Genomic DNA, 22,066 nt, shown 5'->3' on the forward strand with positions numbered 1-22,066 from the left:
ATTTAGGGCTGCACGGTAGTGCAGTGGGTAGCACGTTTGCCTCACAGCAAGAAGGTAGATGGTTCAAGCCTTGGCTGGGTCAGTTGGCGTTTCTGTGTGGAGTTTGCATGTTCTCCCCGTGTTTACGTGGGTTTTCTTCCACGTGCTCCGGTTTCCCCCACAAGTCCGAAGACGTGGTATAGATTAATTGGGTAAGCTAAATTGTATGTAGTGTATGTGTGTGAATAAGTGTGTGTGGATGTTTCCCAGTGATGGGTTGCAGCTGGAAAAGCATCTGCTGCAGAAAACTTATGCTGGATAAGTTGGCAGTTCATTCTGCTGTGGCTACCCCAGATTACTAAGGGACTAAGACGAAAAGAAAATGAATGAATGAATGTTTTAAATTTACTAATTGGTTTTGTGCATTTTTGAATCGTGTTTTGATTTTACTAATTGGATTTGTGAATTTGTAAGTGGTGTTTTGGATTTACTAAATAGATTTGTGCAGTTTTGATTCGTGTTTTGAGATTACGAATTGGATTTGTGTATTTGTGAGTGGTGTTTTGGATTTACTTAATGGATTTGTGTATTTTTGAATCATGTTTTGAATTTACTAATTGGATTTGTGCATTTTTGACAAATTGGATTTTGTAAATGTGACTTGTGTTGTGGATGTACGAATTATATTTTGTAAATGTGTTATATTGGAGTCTTATCTGGCTCCATAATGATATGCTCTGATAATACTTGCTAAGGAGGTTATTGTTCTAGCAGTATTTAACATGCAAAAAGCTTAAGATTTCCAACAAATGTACATTTTTAGTTGTGTTATTTTTACGCCTTAGACAACCAGGCCGTCTGGCAATATTTGACAATATTTGAGGAGGAAAAAAGGGAATTAAGTGACTTTGACTACAAACTTATTAACCCTCCTATGAAATTTAATTAATTAAAAGATTTCTATAGCCAGTCTAAAAACAATAATCAAAATCTTGACGTTGACCTATAATATTGTATATGTTATATATATATATATATATATATATATATATATATATATATATATATATATATATATATATATATATATATATATATATATATGAAAAACATTTTTTTTTCAACCAAACTAAAAGAAAATGAAGATTTCTTGAGAAAAATATTAGGAAATACTGTGAGAATTTCTTTAATCCATTAAATGGGTTATATACACAGCTAGTGTTTCTTCCCATACTGAACACTTCTTGTAAATGGTTAATGTGACCTTTTTCAGTTTTTTAAGGTTCCATTTTTATAATCAGCTAAATAGACTCTGGCGTTCATTTAGTTGTTCAAGCCTAAAATGAGATGAAAAGCCGTTTGCCTGCATGCGCCCGTCAGGCTTAGCTAGCGCAGAAGCTTCACTGAATATACCGGGGTAAAATAAATGTTTCTGTTTTAAAGACATGTCATGGAAAAAAGTTATTTAATGCAGTGCTTCTTGTACATTCTGAGACCCACTTTATATCATATATCAATCAGGCAGTGAAGATCGTTGAGTTTTTTTTTTTTTTTCCAAAAAAACAGACCTTAAACACTGCAATGCTGTAACTGCATACAGTTCACCAAAAGCGCTTGACCCAGGTTACTGAAAAATGTAAAGTCCTTCTGCATACCATATACCATAACTTGAGTTATATAAGAATATAAGTTTCACATGAGAGGTAATTATTTTACCTTCAACAGTGCATGTTATAACTGTAAAGCAGAATAGGGTGTTGATCAGGAGTAAAAGAAATCAATCACCTATAATTTCAGTGCATAAAGTAGTCTATTCATAAAGCATTTTTAATTGATCTGGTACTTTTAATGTGACGCTTTTTTTATTCCCTTGTCAGAGAAGTGGACTAAAGAGACATTTAAATAAAAGGTAATGCCTCCTTTGTCATATTGTGATTGGAATCATCAGAGTGACGAAAAATTAATCTTAATACCAGATGTGAACAGGATTTTTATAGGAGTATCTTGGGGATGTGGCATTATTGGAGAGATTTGAAGCAACTGCATGGTACTATTGTGACCAAATGACACCAAAATCTCTTTGGACTGTTTCCAGCACCTTGTTGAATCCAGACAAAAGAAATTAAGGGAGTTCTAAATAAAAAAAGGGCTCCAACTCCGTACTAGCAGGGTGCACCTAACAAAGTGGCTGGTTATAAAAAAAAAAGCCAATTTACTTGCGGACAGGATATGCATCATGTTTAAAGTTTACTCTGTGAACACATTTTCAAAGCATGCCCAAGCTGTTTCTGTGACCTTCCTAAAGTTAGGCAGCTTGTAGCACCTGCTGTCTGGCTTCTGATTCCACAGGGAACGTCCGCACAGTTGGAGGGATATAAATTGCCATGCAGGTTATTGTTCTAGCGGTATTTAACCTGCAAAAAGCTTCAGATTTCAGGCAAACTTACATCTTTTAGAAATGTTATTGTTACGCCCGAGACACCGAGGCCATCGGGGAATATTTGATTTCATTTATTGCACCGCTATTTCAGGTAATAATTTCAGTGTTCACCGTTGCCATGGCACCACGCGTGGAACGGGGGCATCGTGAATGCACATCGTGAACGTTTCCCTTTTACTGGGGCGAAAGCCATAATTCATGTTTTTCACAGAGAGAAGGAGCAAAGCGAATAATAAACGGAAGAAGCGAGCAATGTAATTTCCCTCTGCCCCTCATCTGGCCAGCAGAGGTTTAGATGGAGCGACTAACAGGTTGAAGCCTAACCTCAATGTCAGCAGCCTTCGTCGGTCATTTACATTCGTAGGCACGTCACCCAGGATGAAGTTAATGACCTTAGGAGCTGCAATCAGCCTTGATGATGGTGCCTTACAATATGAAGGAATTGGTATTCATTGTGTCCGCTGAAAACAATGAATTATTAATGCCGAGATTCAAGCAAACGCTCGTCTCTCTGAAGACACAGGAAGGACGGCTATGGGGTAAACGGTGGAGAAAGAACAAAATACAGAGGTGGCAGGAAACCGGTCAGGGGTGAGAATTTAAACATGCCTGGAATTTGTCTCTGAATTAGACCACCTACATACTAAGCATTCATTTGTCACTGCCTATAGTAGCAATCGTAATCTAGAGGTTTAGTACCATTTTGAGTGATTAATTATTTATTTATTTTCTGACACTATTAAAGTTCAGGATTTGAAGATGTACTTGATTGATTTACTCAATGCTGAACTTTATTGTGTGCGCTTTTAAAGTTTGTTTTCTTGTCCAGTTTGGATTTAGATGTATTTATTGTCTTTGTTGCTATTAAATTGTTGCCAGGGTTCCCAAGCTGCCAAAATCTGTAGATGAGCCATCTGAGACAGCTGTGAATGATTTCTCCATGTCCACACATTTTCCTATCCAACATGTGTCCACGGCTGTTAAATAAAGCACCTTTGGCCTTCTGCCTGGGTATTCACTTCATATCCAGAGGAAGCTGGACATTTTTAGTGCCATCTCTCCATATCTAAAGATAATTATTACAAAATTTGTGCCCACACTAGCAGACGATATACTTGTTTAATCATTATTTATTATTAAATATTATGTATAATTAATATTTTTTATCATTAATATTAATTATTATTGTTATTATTATTATTATTATTATTATTATTATTATTATTATTATTATTATTACTACTACTACTACTGGTATTAGTACAATTACTTGTAGTAGTAGTAGTAGTAGTAGTAGTAGTAGTAGTAGTAGTAATAATAATAATATAATAATGATAATACTACTACTAATAATAACAATAATAATAAATTATTAAATAAATAAATTGTTAAATAAATAAATATTGGCTAAAATTAATACTAATAATTAATTTTAATAGTGGTAATAAGCTATATGTCCTCAAATATATGCTGCTTAAGTGAAGATTTTCTTGACGCTCTCAAATAAATGCTGCTGAAGCGCAATTTAGTGTGTTTATATAACATGTTTCAGCATTTATTAGATTTGGAATATTTATGAATGTCTCCAATAGATCTACAGAGCGGCATTAATGTGTCCTGAAGTAAATTAAAGTGGCTATAAACTCCAGCAATATAAAGGCATTGTATGCAGAGCCATAGACCTTTATCTTTAAAGTATAATTATGAAAGCTGTGTTCATCTTAACTGAAAGCTACTCCGTTTTTGCTGGATTCACACATCAGACACCTGCAGTCAGTCAGCATGTAAGCCTAAAGGTTAAACAAATAACGCACAGCACTACTGCGATTACAGAAAAGTTTACGCTGTTTTAATTCACTTACCTTTTAATGCGTTTTGGTGTGATTATAACCCGCTACTAAAAACAACAACGACTGAATGATTTGAAGGAGAAGCTGTAATGTATCCGTGGCAGGATGAATTTTGGTGTGGCGCCCGCCATGGGAGAATGAATGTAACGGAAACCATGGGTAGAAGTATTTAATCCAGTATTTAATTTAGATTTCTAAATAAAATTTCTCATAACTGCTGATTTAATTGTATTTTTTATTCGTTTAATAAATTGCAATAAATAGTATTTTATTGTCAACAGTTTATTAGTTATCTGCCAAACCAAATAATTGCCTGATTATTGTTCTCAGCTAGTCTCTACATTTCCAGTTTCTCCATGTTGTTGTTGTTGTTGTGGTTTTTTTCAATCCTGTCTTGTCGAACAGATGCTCGGGCAAGTTTGGTTGCCCAGGAGATAATTGATTTGCTAGATCCTCACCATCAGGTGCTAATGTTTCCTAAAATACCTTTTATAAAGCCGTTTCTTATGTGGCGGTTCCTTTAGATGAAGCATGTCAAAGCACAAGCACTATCACTCAGGAAGTCAGATGTCACTGACATGTGTAGAGTCCCACAGGGCTGGAGACTGGATTCAATTGACCACAGTTCAAAGGAAGATAAAGGCTAATACAGAAGCTACTCACCGTCCAAAGTGGTAGTGCTGGTGCTTTTTAGCACTGTTGTATTGTAGTTGAATTAAGATGAAACTTCGTAAACCTTTTTAGATTCAACTGACAAAATCAGATATGAGATATGGCATCTTAACAACTGCAGATCTTACTGTTGCTCTTTTCTAAGAGTGGTTTATGTAAAAAAATAATTTATATTTAATATAATAATTGTGTATACTGATCAGCCAAGATTTTACCACTGACAAAGTAAATAACTTGACTATGTCATTACAACGGTATAAAATATCAGACATCTAGTGAACAGGAAATTCATGTGTTGGAAGAAGCAAAAATATCTTATGGACAAGATCCAAAGAGTGATGGCTAGATCATGTTTCTGTTGTACCGTGGTTAGTACCAACCAAAAGTGGTGTATGTGTAACTCCTCTCTTTCTAATTGCCTTTCTCCAAGAAGGATTCAAACTGATATTTCTGGCATGAGAAGTGTGGGTCTGATTCCGGGCTTTTTTGTCCAAAAAAAATAGTGTATGGTGTTATTTTACATAATACAATTGTCCAAATTATATTACTGTGCATTCACACAAAAAGCAGCGAGAGCATCAAAGTAGCCGGAAGTCATTCATTTTCAATGGGAGCTGACATTGATACGCGTCGAACAGCGGTGCATGTTCCCTCGTGTGGGTGTCGAGGAGGGTTGAAATAATTTGGTAATGAGTTATGATGTAGTTCTGTGTCAACCAGAGTCCTGTGAACTTCTGACCAAAGTTTGTTGCAAAGGATTTGATTACTCTCCGGATTTATAATTATTTACAATGTTTTCTTACAGGGGCATACATAAAAAAAAAGTTCGGTAACGCACACTTATGATTATATACTGCTTTACTCTCCTCAATATCTCCTAAATATCTTTGGTTAGGGTTGGGTACTGAAACCTATGTTCCAGAATGTACTGCACAAACTCAGAAAACCAATTTCAGTGCCTCATTCTGATGCCACATAAATGCCTGAGCTGTCGGAAGTCACAAACATGGGAAACATGCTGTTTTTTTAAAGATTTATTTTTTCTAGGATAAGAACGTTACTGGGCAGGAAGTGAAATTAAGTGAGAGTCAATGTAAGAGAGAGGGGATTGATTTTGGTAAAGGTTTGAGAGTCGGGGCTCAAACTTGGGCCAACTGAAGTGCATTCCCAGTACATGTCAGAGCGCTGACCATGAGGCTATCAGCACAAACATATATACAGTTAAAGTCAACATTATTATCCCTCCTGTGATTTATTTATTTATTTATTTTTTATTTATTTTTAGTTGAATTTTTAAAAAATATTTCCTAAATGATGTTTAACAATGCAAGTTGTTTTTCACAGTATTTCCTAGAATATTTTTTTTTCTTTTAAAGAAAGTCTTTTTTAGTTTTATTTTAGCCAGAAAAAAAGCTGTTTTTAATTTAAGAACCATTTTAAGGTTAATATTATTAACCCCCCTAAGAAATCATTGTTATACATTGACTTGTCTAATTACCCTAACTTGCCTAATTAACCTAATTATGCCTTTAGATTTCACTTTAATCTGAATACTAATATCTTGAAAAATATCTAGAGAAATATTATGTACTGTCATCATGACAGATATTAGAAATCAATTATAAGAAAATAGAAATTATTATCCATTAAACATTAAACTTTCCATTAACCAGAAATTAGGGGAAAATATACAGTTTACAGGGTAAATGCACAATATTCAGGGGGGCTAATAATCTTCAACTGTAATGTTTTTCATACCTTTAGGTGCACTATTAAAAAATTACCTATTTGGTACAGTTTTCGTTAAAAGAAAATAAAATATTTCCAACCTTGCTCTTGATTGTCTTACTCTTAAACCTGCATTGAGATATAAGTAGCCATTGAGAGCGAGCCGACTATCAAATTAATCAACTAATCAAATTGAATGTATATGCTTTAATAGCATGAAAGCCACAAATATGTCAAGACAGTGGACTGTTTTCATGGAGGTATAGTAAGAGCTACATTAATGGCATTTTCTAAGCCAAATTTTTAGCCCATATTCTTTCTTTTTTTTTTTTTTGTGCTACAAAGTAGAACCGCACTAGGAAAGAGTGGAAAGCAGACACTAACAAGGACATTAAAGACTGCATCTTTTTCTGTGAATGATGTTTATTCTAAATCCTATTGGCAGACCTATTGGCAGTATTGGCGGATGGATGGATGGATGGATGGATGGATGGATGCATGCATGGATGGATGGATGCATGGATGGATGCATGGATGGATAGATGAATGGATACATGGATGGATAGGTAAACTGACCTCTAAAATTATACCACTTTTTTATTTGGAGACCCTGAAGATGCAGTGAGTTTGCATTTGTACATGATGTTTGACAATAGCTTTTTCCCAAACATATCAGTGAAACACTGGCGAATGACTAATTAGATTAATGATGTGTTTATGTCCAAATAGTCTTCAAAGGCACAAGTAATTTAAGAGATATATAATATAATATAAGAAAAAAACCCACACTGACTTCTTGTTCTGTAGCAATTTTCTGTTTTTATATTTGATGATATATTATATATATATTAGTAATATATTAGTATTACGTTTCCAGTTCCTCCATATTAGTTTTCTAATCCTGTCTTGTCGAACAGATGCTCGGGCAAGTTTGGTTGCCCAGGAGATAATTGATTTGCTAGGTCTTCACCATAAGGTGCTAATGTTTCCTAAAATGGCTTTTATAAGGTTGTTACTTATGTGGCGGTGCCTTTTTTCTTATATTTGGTGCCAGTTTATCAGGAAGTGACTGTCATTTTTTTGACTCATTGGATGAAAACAGTGGAAATGTTTTATGCAACATTTTAATTTTGTGCATTCATTTAATTTGCATCTTTGGATGGAAAAGCTTGATGATTCAGTCCTCATCGTTGCTGTTTCAGTCACATAACGTATACATCATCCTTCTACTGTATTTCCATCACAAGGAAGCCTGGAAAGCTCAAACACACTGCAAGTTAAGAAAACACATGCCATCAGAAAAACACCAACAAACTTTTTTGCTTCAAATCAAGATCACGATATTCTCACAATCTTGTTGATGTAAAATAATGCCTAATGAGTAGGCTATTATTATTGCTATTTCTTAAACGTGGTAAAACAACAATAATATTATTAGGCCTTTGTGTACTGTAGGTCTACCAATGGTTAAAATGCTAAATTTTGTATAGACTTGCGATGGTGGAATTGATTGAACTTTAAATATGTTCTGACTGTTAATTTACAGTAAGTGATGACACCAAAATACTACCAAAAACTATTCATAATTCTGATGTTGGATTTTAATGTTTAAGACATATGCCTGTAAACAGACAGTGCCTCAGCTCATGTTTAATTTCGTGGCTGCGAATACATTGTTGCATTAAGACAGAAATGAATGACGTATATAAAATGTATATAAAAAAAAAATGTGATGACAATGTGCAACTGCCTTTACGCTTCTCTTCTGACCTTGAAATATAATTGGCTGAATCATAAAAAATCTGAATTAAGATTGTGTGTAGGGTCAAATCGAGATCGCAATCTTTTTTCGATTAGTCATGCAGCCCTACAGGGGATCCCAATAACTGCTAGTGATGGTGCAAATGTAACCAAGAAATGGTCCAGGAAATTAGCTCTTTGGGTGAGCCAATGCGCTCACCACACACTAGCCACAGTATAGGTGGAGAGGAGAGATGATGTTTGAGCCAATTTAGTTGATGGGGATGATTGGGAAGCCATGACCTGTAAGAGCTAGTGGAATTTGGCCAGGATATACAGGGTTAACACCCCTGCTCTTTACAAGAAGTCTCATGGGATTTTTAATGACCACATAGAGTCAGGACCTCAGTTAAACGTCTCATCCGAAAGACGGCACACACTGACATTATAGTGTCTCCTTTACTTTACTGGGGCATTAGGACTCACGCAGACCACAGGTTGAGCTTCCCCTGCTCGCCTCACTAACACTACTTCCAACAGCAACCTTGCCTTTAGGCTGTTGCACCTTTTTTTGTGTGTTGTCAATATGCTTGTTTATGTAGTTCCTATTGATTTGTGTTCAATGTTTTTATGTTTATAACCAACTCAGAGGATATTGGGGGTCATGAGTCACATGAATTTTTATTTTGGGGGGGGTCACAGGCTGAAAAGTTAGGGAACCCCTGGTCTAAGCAAGTAAGTAGGATGATCTTAATGGTGTTTCTTTATTTGTACAAAATACTACCACTACGTTCCCTGCTCTGGCTCACTATTTTTCATGAAAGCTTGTGTCTTGGGATTCAAATGAAAGTTTGTTTGAAACATACCTCCTCCTACCTAAAGATAATTGCAGACCATGTATATCCCCTTTGGCAGAAGTGTGGTAGCAGTGGTCTCTCTCAAGAAATGCTCTATCACACTTTAAAAAATGTTCCGGATTGTTTTGAGGAACATGACAAAGAGTTCCAGGCCGCTGCACCATTGTTGTTTTGGCAGCTCTCCAGTTTGATAGCAACTGTTAAAGATTAATGTCAGTTTGTATGTACAGAATGGTTACTTGTTTAGCAGTGGTTTTCAGATGTTCCAGCAACTTTTGGAAAATGCCTGACAAACATGAGTGTGGATGGAGAGTCTTTTGTGGATTTGTGTAAATGTAGCCCTGGGCAGGCTGATTTGAAATTGTGACTCATCAATGTGTATAATTGTGTAAAATATATACAATTCTTTGTTCTATTGGTCATTGCTCCCTCCTAATTGCTATTCCAACCCTGATTCACTTCAACATGTTCTAATATCCTAATTAGTTTTATTTAGCTTCGCTCCCATTACATTCATACCATTATCTTTTATGAGTGCTCTGTCTCAAGCGTCATTTTACTGCAGGCAGAATATCTCCCTCTTCACCATTGCGCTTTATTTTCATGTGGCGCTTCATTTGTGTTTTGTAGTCACGTTAAATGGCTAATATTTGCTCTTTTAATAGAAACACAAAGCAAAACCCATTTAACAGCACAAATGGTGCTGATTTTATGGTTGTTGGCTGGACCTTGGATGCACAACGAACATTTCAGCCTCCTGAAGATTTGTATGTTTGTTTGGTTTGCTGGCTCATATTCATTGTCTTTAACTGCTTGTGTTTTTATTGACAACTGTTTATATGGATGGTTGTATTTTTAGTTTAGTATCTAATAAACACATGATACATAACCTGGCTGCTGGTCTCAACATGGCCACCAGCCCAGCAAGGTTCAAGCTGCATTATCAGTCCACATTCATGGTGACGTATGAATGTATAAATTAAAAAGCAGGCAGTAGTTTTGCTGTGATGTGATGAGGGGTATTTGGAATATCCTTCAAACGATAAATGGGACATCCTACAGAAAATCACATGGACTTGACCGTCACACCAAAGTGAACACCACTAGTTCATATCAGCTGCTCCATTTAGACATGACTTTTCCAGGCTACTTATATGAGTGACACTTTCGACATTATTCGTGTTGAGTGTGTCACTTCAATTATATCGTTATAAATGACATTCAAGTATAAAGTGTACACTTTGTTCTGTTGAAAAAAGAAATTGTTTAACCCACCAGTCTCACCATGCCTGCATACTTTGAGGCAGCCTTCATGGTTGAAGTGAAATACTCTGTTTTCTGCTAAAACAACCTAAACTGTAATTGAGTAAACTGGCAGTGTGAGGGTTACAGAAACAGAAACATTATATAACATATTATGGTATTGGTATGCTTCAGAAAATCTATCTATCTATCTATCTATCTATCTATCTATCTATCTATCTATCTATCTATCTATCTATCTATCTATCTATCTATCTATCTATCTATCTATCTATCTGTCTATCTGTCTATCTGTCTGTCTGTCTGTCTGTCTGTCTGTCTGTCTGTCTGTCTGCCTGCCTGCCTGCCTGCCTGCCTGCCTGCCTGCCTGCCTGCCTGCCTGCCTACAGTACCTACCTACCTACCTACCTACCTACCTACCTACCTACCTATCTATCATTGTCTGTCCGTCCGTCCGTGCGTCGGTATCTCTATCTCTCTTTCAATTCAGTTGAATTTAATAATTGCTTTATTGGTATGACCAATGTTATAAATGTATTGCCAAAGCATTTATAAAGTTTACATAATAACAACATACACATATAATGATAAAACAAAGTAAACACAGTAAATGGTAGTAGTAGTAATACTTCTCCCTCTTTTTGTGACAGGCGTTAATTTATTGCCGCTTAAACGGATACAATCTGATTTTCCCCCAATAAATATTGAAGCTGTCTTTTATTGAATCGAGGGTAAATGCTCCTAAGTTTGTGGTAGAGTGTTAATCTGATGTGCTGATAGTTTGTGTAGCGGGTGAGAAAGTGCTCCTTTATCTCCATCTCTGCCTGGGCACAGTTTGGGCAGATGTGGATGATGTCTCTACAGTTTGGCAGTTTTGTTTGTATCAGCCTGTCTCTACAATCATACAGTACATACATGTGCGTGCACAAACACATACACTCACTGGCCACTTTACTGTATAGTTTACTAGTACCAGTTTGGACCCCCTTTTGCTATAAAAACCGCCTTAATCCATCGCGGCATGTATTCAACAAGGCACTGGAAGTATTCTTCGAAGATTATTATTGAAATGATAGCATCACGCAGTTGCTGATGATTTGTCGGCTGCACATCCATGATGCAAATCTCCCATTCCACCACATCCCAAAGGTGCTCTATTGGTTGAGTACAGTGAACTCATTGTCATGTTCAAGAAACCAGTCTGAGATGATTCACGCTTTATGAAATGGCATGTTATCCTGCTGGAAGTAGCCATCAGAGAATGGGTACACTGTGGTCATAAAGGGATGGACATGGTCGCCAACAACACTCAGGTAGGCTGTAGCGTTGACATGATGCTCAATTGGTACTAATGGGCTCAAAGTGTGCCAAGAAAATGTCCCCCACACCATTACACCACCACCACCACCAGCCTGAACTGTTGATACAAGGCAGGATGGATCCATGCTTTCAAGTTGATGACGCCAAATTCTGACCCTACCATCTAAATGTCACATCAGAAATCAAGACTCATCAGACCAAGCAACATTTTTCCAATCTTTAATTGCCTAATTTTGATGAGCCTGTGCGAATTCTAGCCTCAGTTTCGTGTTCTTACCTGACAGGATTGGCACCCGGTGTGGTGTTCTGCAGCTGTAGCCCATCCGTTTCAAGGTTGGACATTTTGTGCATTCAGAGATGCTCTTCTGCATACCTCGGTTGTAATGAGTGGTTATTTGAGTTACTGTTGCCTTTCTATCAGCTGCGCCCAAAGAACTGCCTCTCACTGGATATTTTCTCTTTTTCAGACCATTCTCTGTACACTATAGAAATGGTTGTGTATTAAAATTCCAGAAGATCAGCAGTTTCTGAAATACTTAGATCAGCCCGTCTGGCACAACCATGCCACGTTCAAAGTTACTTAAATCCCCTTTTTTTCCCCCCATTGTGATGCTATGTTTGATCCACAGCAAATTAGAACATGTCTACATGACTAAATGCATTGACTTGCTGCCATGTGATAAGCTGATTAGAAATTTGCATTAGCAAGCAATTGGACAGTGTACCTGAAAAACGTGGCAAGTGAGTGTATGTGTATACATTAAGTAAATCAACATGTTTGTTTTTTATTTGTTTAAAATATTTTCATAGTGCTTCATTTAAATTGATTTAATTAAATTGTGAAATGTGCTGCTTTATTTATTCTTCAATAATTAAATAATTATGTAATTAAATGTACACTTTGTATATTTATATGTAAACTATAGTACTGACAATCAAAGTATGTAAATATTAGCTCTGAACCGTATGCGTGTGCCGCTCAGTGCTGTGATATTGAGATCTGGACAGTCTCTAGAGATGTCTTCCCTTCCACACAATTGGAGAGCACATTGCAGGTGATAATCGGCGCTCCAAACAATATTCTGATACGCCGCATGCCCTTTCTGTCACGCTGCTGTGTTGTTTCTATGACAGTGACATATGAGGATAATAACTGCAGATAAAAAGGCCATTTTGGAGGCACTTCCACATCAGAGGCCAAGCCGCGGGTTGTTTCCTATGGTAACAAATGCAGTGGAGAACCGAGCACCAATTCTGTTAAAATAATGCTCATCATTATAATGATTTGCTCCAGAGGCAAAACATTTTTGTCAGTGTGCTATCATTCACAAATGTTTTTGTTTAATTTTTTTTAAACAATGCAATATAAAGAATTGCATCTCATATACTTAACTACCTTGTTAGGTTTGAATAGAGCCATTTTCTTCAGAACATTAAACATTATATTGTTGAATGTTTTTTTATGATTTCAGCTGTTGATTTGCTGTTCTTCACGGGTGGCGATTTTTAGCTCTGGATCTTGAGGTTGTTTTGAGCTGTGCTGCTTGTCGTGCTGGAGATGAATGGTGTTAGATGGGCTGATTTGTAATCTCCTCATCTCCTGATGGCGGTTGGTTGACGTTGTCTGATAAGACCGTGTTCATCAGAGAAGGTCTACATCTGTGTCACGCTGATGCTACACCTTAAAGCCAGTCTCAGGAGCAAATGCGATGATCAGAATCATGCTATAAATTCTGTCTGTGTGATAGTGTCGCATAAAAAAATCAGTTTTGAAGAGTGTCTTGGCTAGTGATGGATCAAAATGTAGCCTGTCAATTTATTCGTTTATTTTTGGCGGAAGGTTTTGAAGAACTGTAACCAGTTCTTCAATTTTATTGTTTTCAATTAACTTTAATTTTAATTTAATAATGTATATGCTGCTGTATTTCTGATGTGTGAGTTAAAAAATAATTGTTGTGTCTGTCATCCTTTATGAAGCTGTGCTTTGTTAGTTTTGATATGAAACGTTTTAGCTTCCAAATTGTGTTGATTTTATCACAAATATCAATTAAATGGCACCTATGATTAAAAAAAAAAAAAAAAAAAACGGTTGTAAGCTGTTTAGACAAAACTGTGTGTCATATTGGGGTGATATAAACCCAAGTCTCCTTTTAGAAATTTCCTAACATTAAAACAGGATGCAAATCCCAGTGATTTTTAGGCCCAATGCAAAGTGACGTTCGAGTATGGTTTTCCCCGCCCACCGATTAATTGACAGGCCCCATGTTTCTTTAATAATATGTATAAATGTGTTTTTTTTTTCCTAAGAAACTGAGATTTAAAAATCTTTTTCAACTCTTTGTGATTTGAAGTTTAAAACATATTTAAAGCACAGTATGTTTGTAAAGAGAGTAAAATTGTCATGTAATTCTTAATCGCTATAATCACCAAAGCCACACGCTAATATTGGCCTGTTTCCTTTGAGTGGTACGGTTTGGCTCGGCTCGGTATGTTTTTACGGCCGTTTCCACTGTCAAAAGGTACCTAAAAGCGAACCGTACCATACCAATTTTTGGGCACCCTTTGCAAAGAGTACGTAGCACAGCAAAAGGGTACCAAAAGGTGCAGTTAGATGCGAAGTTGAACGCTATTGGTTTACAGAGAAGTGTTACTTGTGCAAACACAAGCAGAAGAATGAAAACATTTTTAAATGCACTGCTGAGACATTACACCGTAATACTATATGAATATAATAAATAGCCATGGTTGACCCGAGCTCAGACAAACAATGTCATCGTCTTGATGGACAGCCAACAAAGCCAAGAAGAACAAAAACTGCTGTGTCCTGTTTTTGTTTTACAAGACCATCTAAAAGTGCAAGCTGTTTCACTTTCTCGAGGCAACTTGCGATCACTCGCTGTGTATCTATATTTGAAATATCAACTTCTTCAGCTAATGATAATAACGTGCTCATGATTATTGAAGTATTTCTGACATCCAATCCTTTCAGTAATGGACAAACTGGAGAGTGAAGCACAAAAAAAACAAAAACAAAGGAGATGCCAGCAAAAATGAAGGAGCGAATGAATCGTTCAGAAACTTAAAACCTGAATTTTAATAAGGACTAAATGTATGCTGTGTGTAGTTTTTCTGTAATTGATATATCGAAGACTGTAAGGGGCTGTATGTGTTCATATATGTTGCATTTGTTTATTTATTTTATATAATTGCAGAGATTACAATAGGTTATTTTACATTGATCTACAGTTATAACCAAATAAATAAATAAAATAAAACTTACTCTTACCCCAAAACTAACCATATTGTACAGTAAGTACATGCAGTTAAATAATAATACTTTGTACTTGTAGTATATAGTTACACTGTAACAAGTACACAGTATAATTACTTAATGTCCTTTTGGCATGTCCATCCTAAATGGTCAAAATTTAAATTTTGGTGCACCACTCTTCAAAATTTCAAAATTGGGCGTCATGGTGGCACAGTGGGTTGCACGATCGCCTCACAGCAAGAAGGTCGCTGGTTCGAGCACCAGCTGGATCAGTTGGCATTTCTGTATGGAGTTCTCCCCATGTTTGTGTGGGTTTCCTCCTGGTGCTCCAGTTTCCCCCACAGTCCAAAGACATGCACTATAGGTGAATTGAATAAACTAAATTGGCCATAGTGTATGTGTGTGAATGCAAGAGTGTATGGGTGTTTTCCAGTGTTGGTTTGTGGCTGGAAGGGCATCCACTGCATAGAACACCTGCTGGATAAGTTGGTGGTTTGTTCCGAAAAGAAAATAAATGACTTTTCAAAACAGCTGTTTTCATTTACTTTAACATTCATCCATTTTGTAGACACTTTTATCCAAGCTTACATTGCGTCCGACATATTCAACTTTTATCATAGCGTGTATTGGAATTCATGAGAATGGTCTTGCCAGTGCCACACAATTTTTGAGCTACAGGAATATTTTCTGTATAAATGTTTAAACTGGCTTTCAATCTGCTGACATGATAACAACAGCTTCATAAAGACGGAATAAAATGCACAAGTCTTCTGAAGCCAAACAATAGCTTTGTACAAGGAACAGAGAAATTTAAGTCATCATTGATATTAGTCCATCTACCATTGCCATCAAATCTGAAAGAGAATATCGTTTATGAAAGCCATCAAGAACATAGCATCCAAGTCATACAGACTAGTGAAACAGGATTGGAATGCCATGATGGTGAGAAAATAATGACATACTTTTGATTCTTAGGTGAAGCAGTCCTTATAAACAATCCTAGGATTCCATTGTAAACAGTGTAGACATGCTCACTAATTTTAGCCCGCAGTTCTTTTTGATCCTTTTAGATGCTTGCAATTTGAAAGCCACTTAATTCATTCTCGTACCATTGTAAGCCGACGCCATAAAACACAAATGCAAGCAGCACTTAGGAGACATTACATCCAGCCACACTTTCCTGAAATGAATGCTTCAGAATGGCTAAAAGCTTTTCTTTCTTCACATTACGGAAGAAAAAAAACATTGAAAAAAGTTCTAGTCTTACAGTAAAAGCATCAAATGTTGGTTCTGTTCGGTCCTGAAGACCAAGCAGGCATTTGAGGTTTGGTCTTTCTGCAAGAATTGGTACAACTGGCCCATCTCAGTCCATGAATGCGCAGTAGGATAATTTGCCTTCTCTTTTGAGCACAATAAATTGTCTGCGACAACCAAGCCAGGATTTTAATTGGAAAGAGAGAAAGAACATTTAACAGACTTGGCCCAAAGTTGAACTTCTCAGCATTTTGTCTTTTGGCAATGCAAATAAGGTACTTTCAGCAGCAGAAGATGGGAACTGTCACATTTTCTGACGCTGCAACGTTTAAAAGATATACTTTCATCTCTGTACTTCATGTGCATTGTGTTGAACATTATATTTAGAAATGTTCACTTATCAGGCCCCATTCTCACTGACAGACTATCACTCACAATCTGATCTCAATGAGCTGCAGTGCTGGTAAAAAGAAGACATCAATCTACTTAAACAACTTTTCTTTACTGCTAAAAATGGAGGGAGAAGGTTTGTTTAGCAGTAGCAGTGCATTATGCGTCATGTCTTGAATTAAAATGTGGACGGTTCTGTCTTTTTAATTATTTGTTGGCTGAGACAAATCATATAAAAACACTCTTTTTCTTACATTTGCCTACAATGAACTTGGAATAATATACAGAGCATTTTGCATGAAGCAGACTTCACCAGCATTTATTGTCTCTGTTGTGATCCCAGCTAGACAGGCCCATGTCATACACACACACACACACACACACACACACACACACACACACACAAAAACCTTGATTTCCTAGATTGCATTAATTGAAAATGATTGCCTTTTTGAAATAATAGATCCTCATCGTTTATCTAAAACCATATGTGTTTCTGTTTTCTAGCATATTTTTTTGGCGGTGGATGCCCTTCCAGCTGCAATCTATCACTGGGAAACACCCATACACTCTTGTATTCACACACATACACTATGGACAATCTAGCTTACCTAATTCACTTACAGCGCATGTCTTTGGACTGTAAGGGGAAACCGGAGCACCCGGAGGAAACCCATACAAACATGAGGAGAACATGCAAACTCCAGAGAAATGCCAACTGACCCAGCCGGGGCTCTAACCAGCGACCTTCTTGCTGTGAGGCAACAGCGCTACCTACTGCGACACAGCACTGGCGTTAAAGTACTTCTTGTAATATAAAATTTTGTTACAAAAAATTTGCATTTTTTTATTCAGAAAGATGTTCATGTTTTGCGGTCATGTCTATATGGCTAAAGATAGTCTTATACTGTGCATTCACAAGTTCGCTCTTGTCCCCATTTGAACAACAGTGTCTATCTTCACAGCTCCATTAGCAAGAGTGTCAAAGTTTAGCACATTGATCTCATATTTAAAGGGGCCATTGCAGCACATCAGCAAATCAGTTAAATTCGAACATAAAGTATGCTTTCCAGCGTGAAAATGTTGCTCACTTTTTTTACAAATTCATTTAACGATGGAAGATTAAGTTGTTGCGTGTGGTGTGGCTGTGCTCCTCTCATCCAATATGTGTCAATATGTCTTAAATATTCTGAAGTCGTTATAGTTAGCATAAGATTCCTGCTTTTTTAAAGAAAAAATATGTATAACAATAATGCCCATCAGTAAATTGCCAGCTACTTTTTTTTTATTTTTTATGTATGTCCCTGTAAGAAAACATTGTGAATAACTGGAAAGCCAGCGCTAGCTGCAATATTCAAACCCTTAAGAACAACTGTGCTCGGAGTTCACAGGACTGTGTTCTCTGGACTCCTCTCAAGCGGTGGACTTCTATATTCCGATTGCTTGCCACCGAACTGCATCATAGCTCATTACCATAAAGTTTACTTGATTTCAACACTCCTTGACAGCCAAACCAGTGAAACCAGCACTGGATCCCATTAAAAATTAATGACTTCCGGCTACATAATTACAGCCACTCCATAGTCCTACAACATGTTTTCGATTGTGATAACCTATAACTTGATAGAGCATTGTCAGAAAAGTGTAGTGGCACTGAATTTAACACTGATTTTTTTTTTTTTTTGTATCCATGAAAATGAGCACTGTGTAAATACACAGTACAGTTTCATTTTTTGGCAACATGATGCACCAGTTGTACTGTGTGTTCTGTATAAAGCGGACACCTGAGGAAACCAGAGGCTCATATGTTTTCAAGCTGAAAATGAACAGCGTGAACAGGTCACAATAGACTCAAAACAACTTTGCAAGTGAATAATCTGTTAAACGTTACTGTGCTTGCACCTTCTGGAATGACTACCACAGATTACATTCTTACATTTTGTGTGGCATATGAGTTAGTGATGACTTTATGACGTGTGATAATTTTCAGTCCTACTCATTCACAAACCATTTCAATGGCCAAGGGGAAGGTGTAGGGGTGAGGGTAGAAGTATAAAATAGAATTGGAATTAGGCCGTAATGTATTTTTACAAAACAATTTGTATTCATGAAACAATACACTGAGGTTCCTCCAGAAAAAAGAACACAAGTTATGAGAAACAAAGAATAATAGAAATGCAACACTAAATACACTCATCTTTCTTCTCGGATGTATATACATGTTGTGTTCTTTGTCATTTTAACTGTCATCTGACATCCAAAGTTGTGGTTTGGAGATATTCAACTCTGTGAAGAAACTACAAGGATGCTTATAGGAGGGATTCTTTGGGCATTTCATATTTTATTAATGCTGATTTATTAAAACTCCAAACCTGTGTAATTTTCCTGTTATAATCGGACTGAACTGCAAAGCTAATACAGTTAAATGAATGTACAGCCGTTTATAAAGACAAATGGCTATAATCATGTTTTATTGTTAAAAGATAAATTACATTTAGCTTTGTTTTTACCAAACCCTATCCTCCCCCATTCACCCCCTCTTAGAATATTGAATTTGTTGCTTGGGACCCTTCCATTGTACTTTTACATATTCCATCTTTAATACCGTGTCTTCAAATTTCACTTTTTGTTTTCAAAACTAAGAGTAACTTTTGCTAAAATGCTGTGGATTACTTTAATGCAAACTGTGTGTCAGTATGCTGTGTTGTACAACACTATACTTCCCATGCTATCTACTCATTTAAAGTCCCCTGATGTTCTGTTATGTTCCCATTTTTGAATAAATGTTTTGACTTAAGCGATGTCTCAAATCCTGCTGAGCTTCCTATCTAGGCAACACTATTGGGAATCATATGCATGAAATGCACTAACGATGCACCTTGGGTTTGAGACGCAGTCATTGTCATAATGGGATCATTAGTGCTTCCATAACAAGAACTTGCACTTATCTGTACGCAGAAATCCCAGCATCTGTTCCACAGTGGATGCCGTTTAAGTGATTTAATAGATTGTTTATTTATTCTTTTCCCAATGCTGTAGTACTGAAGATGAGTGGCATGTATATGTTGTAAATGTCTTATTTTACGTGTTATTTCTTGCCAATTCCAATCTCATTGACTGAATATACCCTCAAATGAGATGTATCTTCTGCTTGATAGGAGTGCAGATGATGTCTGTTTCATGCTGGCCAGTGCCATTACTGAATCGTTTTCACAGGGCCACTGACTGAAATCTAACCTCAGATGGATTCAAATGCATTTTTAATGTCCGTTTTGCCCAAATGCGGTCTTATATGCCTCATAAGTTCAAACACGTTGCTAACAGCCCTGCAAGCTACAGTCGAGTTTGAGGAATAGACATTATATAGTGGTGTTCATCATAAGGAAGGATTTTTTGCTAACGTTTTTCTGTCAGTTGTGATGGCTGCAACCAATCACGTTCCTTTTTCCTCTAGGCTCAACCTTAGACTGAACTACATCCACTTGTTTTGGACACTTGACTACACATTTAAAGGGCATCTATGGTAAAAAAAAATCTACTTTTCAAGCTGTTTGGACAGACATGTGTGTAAGTATAGTGTATAGACCTTCATATTAGGGTGATATAAACACACCCATAGCTTTTTTTTTTTTTTCTCAAATGCACAACATAAAAATGATGGACCAATTGGAGCGGTTTTCAGAGCAACCGCAACTTGTCGTAGGAGTGCGGTCCCCCCGCCCACCAATATTGATTGAGTGGCACGCGTCACCTAATCCTCAGTTTGTCGTTTCACGTCCGCCTTTTTCAAATGTAGTCAAAGCGATATCACTAAAAGAACATCCTTGCTCTATTTTGAGATGCAAGGCGCATTGGCTCAACACAAGATCAATATTCTCCACATTATCGCTCTAATCGAAATTATTATTTGTACCTTTAGGTGTGCAAACATGTGTACTTCTCATTGCATCTACCTTAAACTTCAGCCATTTGCATTTCTCACGTTCACAGAAGCTTCCTGTGATCTTAACTAGGTGGAGCTGGAAAAGTGCAAGCTTGTTGCCTCATGTGCACATCCCTCCATTGGAAATAATATAACAACTTGCCTGCTGGTCGCACACCAGAAGCTCCGCTCTGCGTGGCACGACGCTCACATATCGCCATGCATTTTGGAATTCTGGGCGTGGGCTTCTGTCAGGGTGCATGCGGCGGCGCTTAAAGTCTTGTGTCGCTGTTGTGTGTGCCCTGATGGAACCCAGTGTTTAGAGTTCTAAAATTCATGGCGTGACGATTCGGGACTCTTCATGTTTCTGCCGCGCCACAGAGAGTGTCTGGTGTGTCGTGTTGCGGCTTCGAGCGGTGCATCTGGTGCCTCAGTCAAAGTTAATTCAGTGTGCATGGTTATTAGTCTCGGTGTATAAGCTCGGCACTTGAAACTAGCACACAGTTGGCTTTAAAACTATACAAAGACAAATAATTTCGGACTCTCTGCTTAGTCTGTGTCCGAGTTGTACATGTACGGCTGAATGCTGATCCTCTCACTCCTGCTCCTTCTCTCAGTCTGCCTGTCTGTTGCAACCACAGAGCGGGTGAGGTCTTGGCTCCGCCCCCTTGTTACGTTATTTTCATGTGAAGCAACACGCCCCTAAAACAGCAATCTGTGTACACGCCCCCAACATGACACTGTTTAACACATTATAATAAAAAAATCTGAACTGTGTTTTAAACTGAACCTAAACTGGCACACTCAGAAGAACCTTAATACTAATATTAAATCATGACAAGGGGTAAACTATGTTCCCTTTAAGCTGCAAGACCAAATACACAAATCCAATTAAAAAAATAATAAATCCCAATCCTAAAATTACTAACACAATGAAGCTCCTGTTAGTAATTTCATCTAAACTTCCACTATGCTAGTCACTATGGACTAGAATGTAATATTTGTGTTTCTGTTCATTGATTGGGGCATGTTAAAGAGATGGTTCATAGTCTCATTTACTTGCACTCAAGTGCTTCTAAATGTTTATAAAGTTCTATTTTCTGTTGAATGCAGAATAAGACATTGTAAAGGATGTTTGAAACCAGCAGCCAATAGCTATGTTTCCATCCAAAAATGCTAATTAACTTTATGTGCAAAACAAGAATACTGCATAAAAGACATGCAGATAAAGCAGTGCTTCCATCCAATGAGTCAAAGGGAATAAAATCACCACTTTCTGGGGAACTTGCACCAAATATCAACAGTAAAAACGGAATTTGCTTTGGTAAGAGAAGCTGTGTGAATCTTTTTTTTATTTAATAAAATACTTCTACCTCAGAA

The 22,066-nt window shown here is 37.0% G+C and overlaps 2 protein-coding genes across 18 annotated transcripts in view; both read left to right on the forward strand.

Moving 5' to 3' along the window:
- The window catches only part of atp7a (ATPase copper transporting alpha), an 813,847-nt gene that overhangs the window by 742,771 nt on the left and 49,010 nt on the right, over positions 1–22,066 (forward strand). The window lies entirely within an intron of this gene.
- Positions 1–22,066, forward strand: part of enox2 (ecto-NOX disulfide-thiol exchanger 2) — a 403,527-nt gene that overhangs the window by 61,869 nt on the left and 319,592 nt on the right. For 4 of the 16 annotated variants that reach the window (XR_012389699.1, XR_012389696.1, XM_073921806.1 and 1 more), the window contains exon 2: positions 7,115–7,235. The exons of the other annotated variants lie outside the window; for them this stretch is intronic. The gene's annotated coding sequence lies outside the window, so the exon portion shown is untranslated. The remainder of the gene's footprint in view (positions 1–7,114; positions 7,236–22,066) is intronic. 16 annotated transcript variants of the gene reach the window in all.

Source organism: Danio rerio, chromosome 14, assembly GCF_049306965.1.
Source record: "Danio rerio strain Tuebingen ecotype United States chromosome 14, GRCz12tu, whole genome shotgun sequence".
Classification (NCBI taxonomy): domain Eukaryota; kingdom Metazoa; phylum Chordata; class Actinopteri; order Cypriniformes; family Danionidae; genus Danio; species Danio rerio.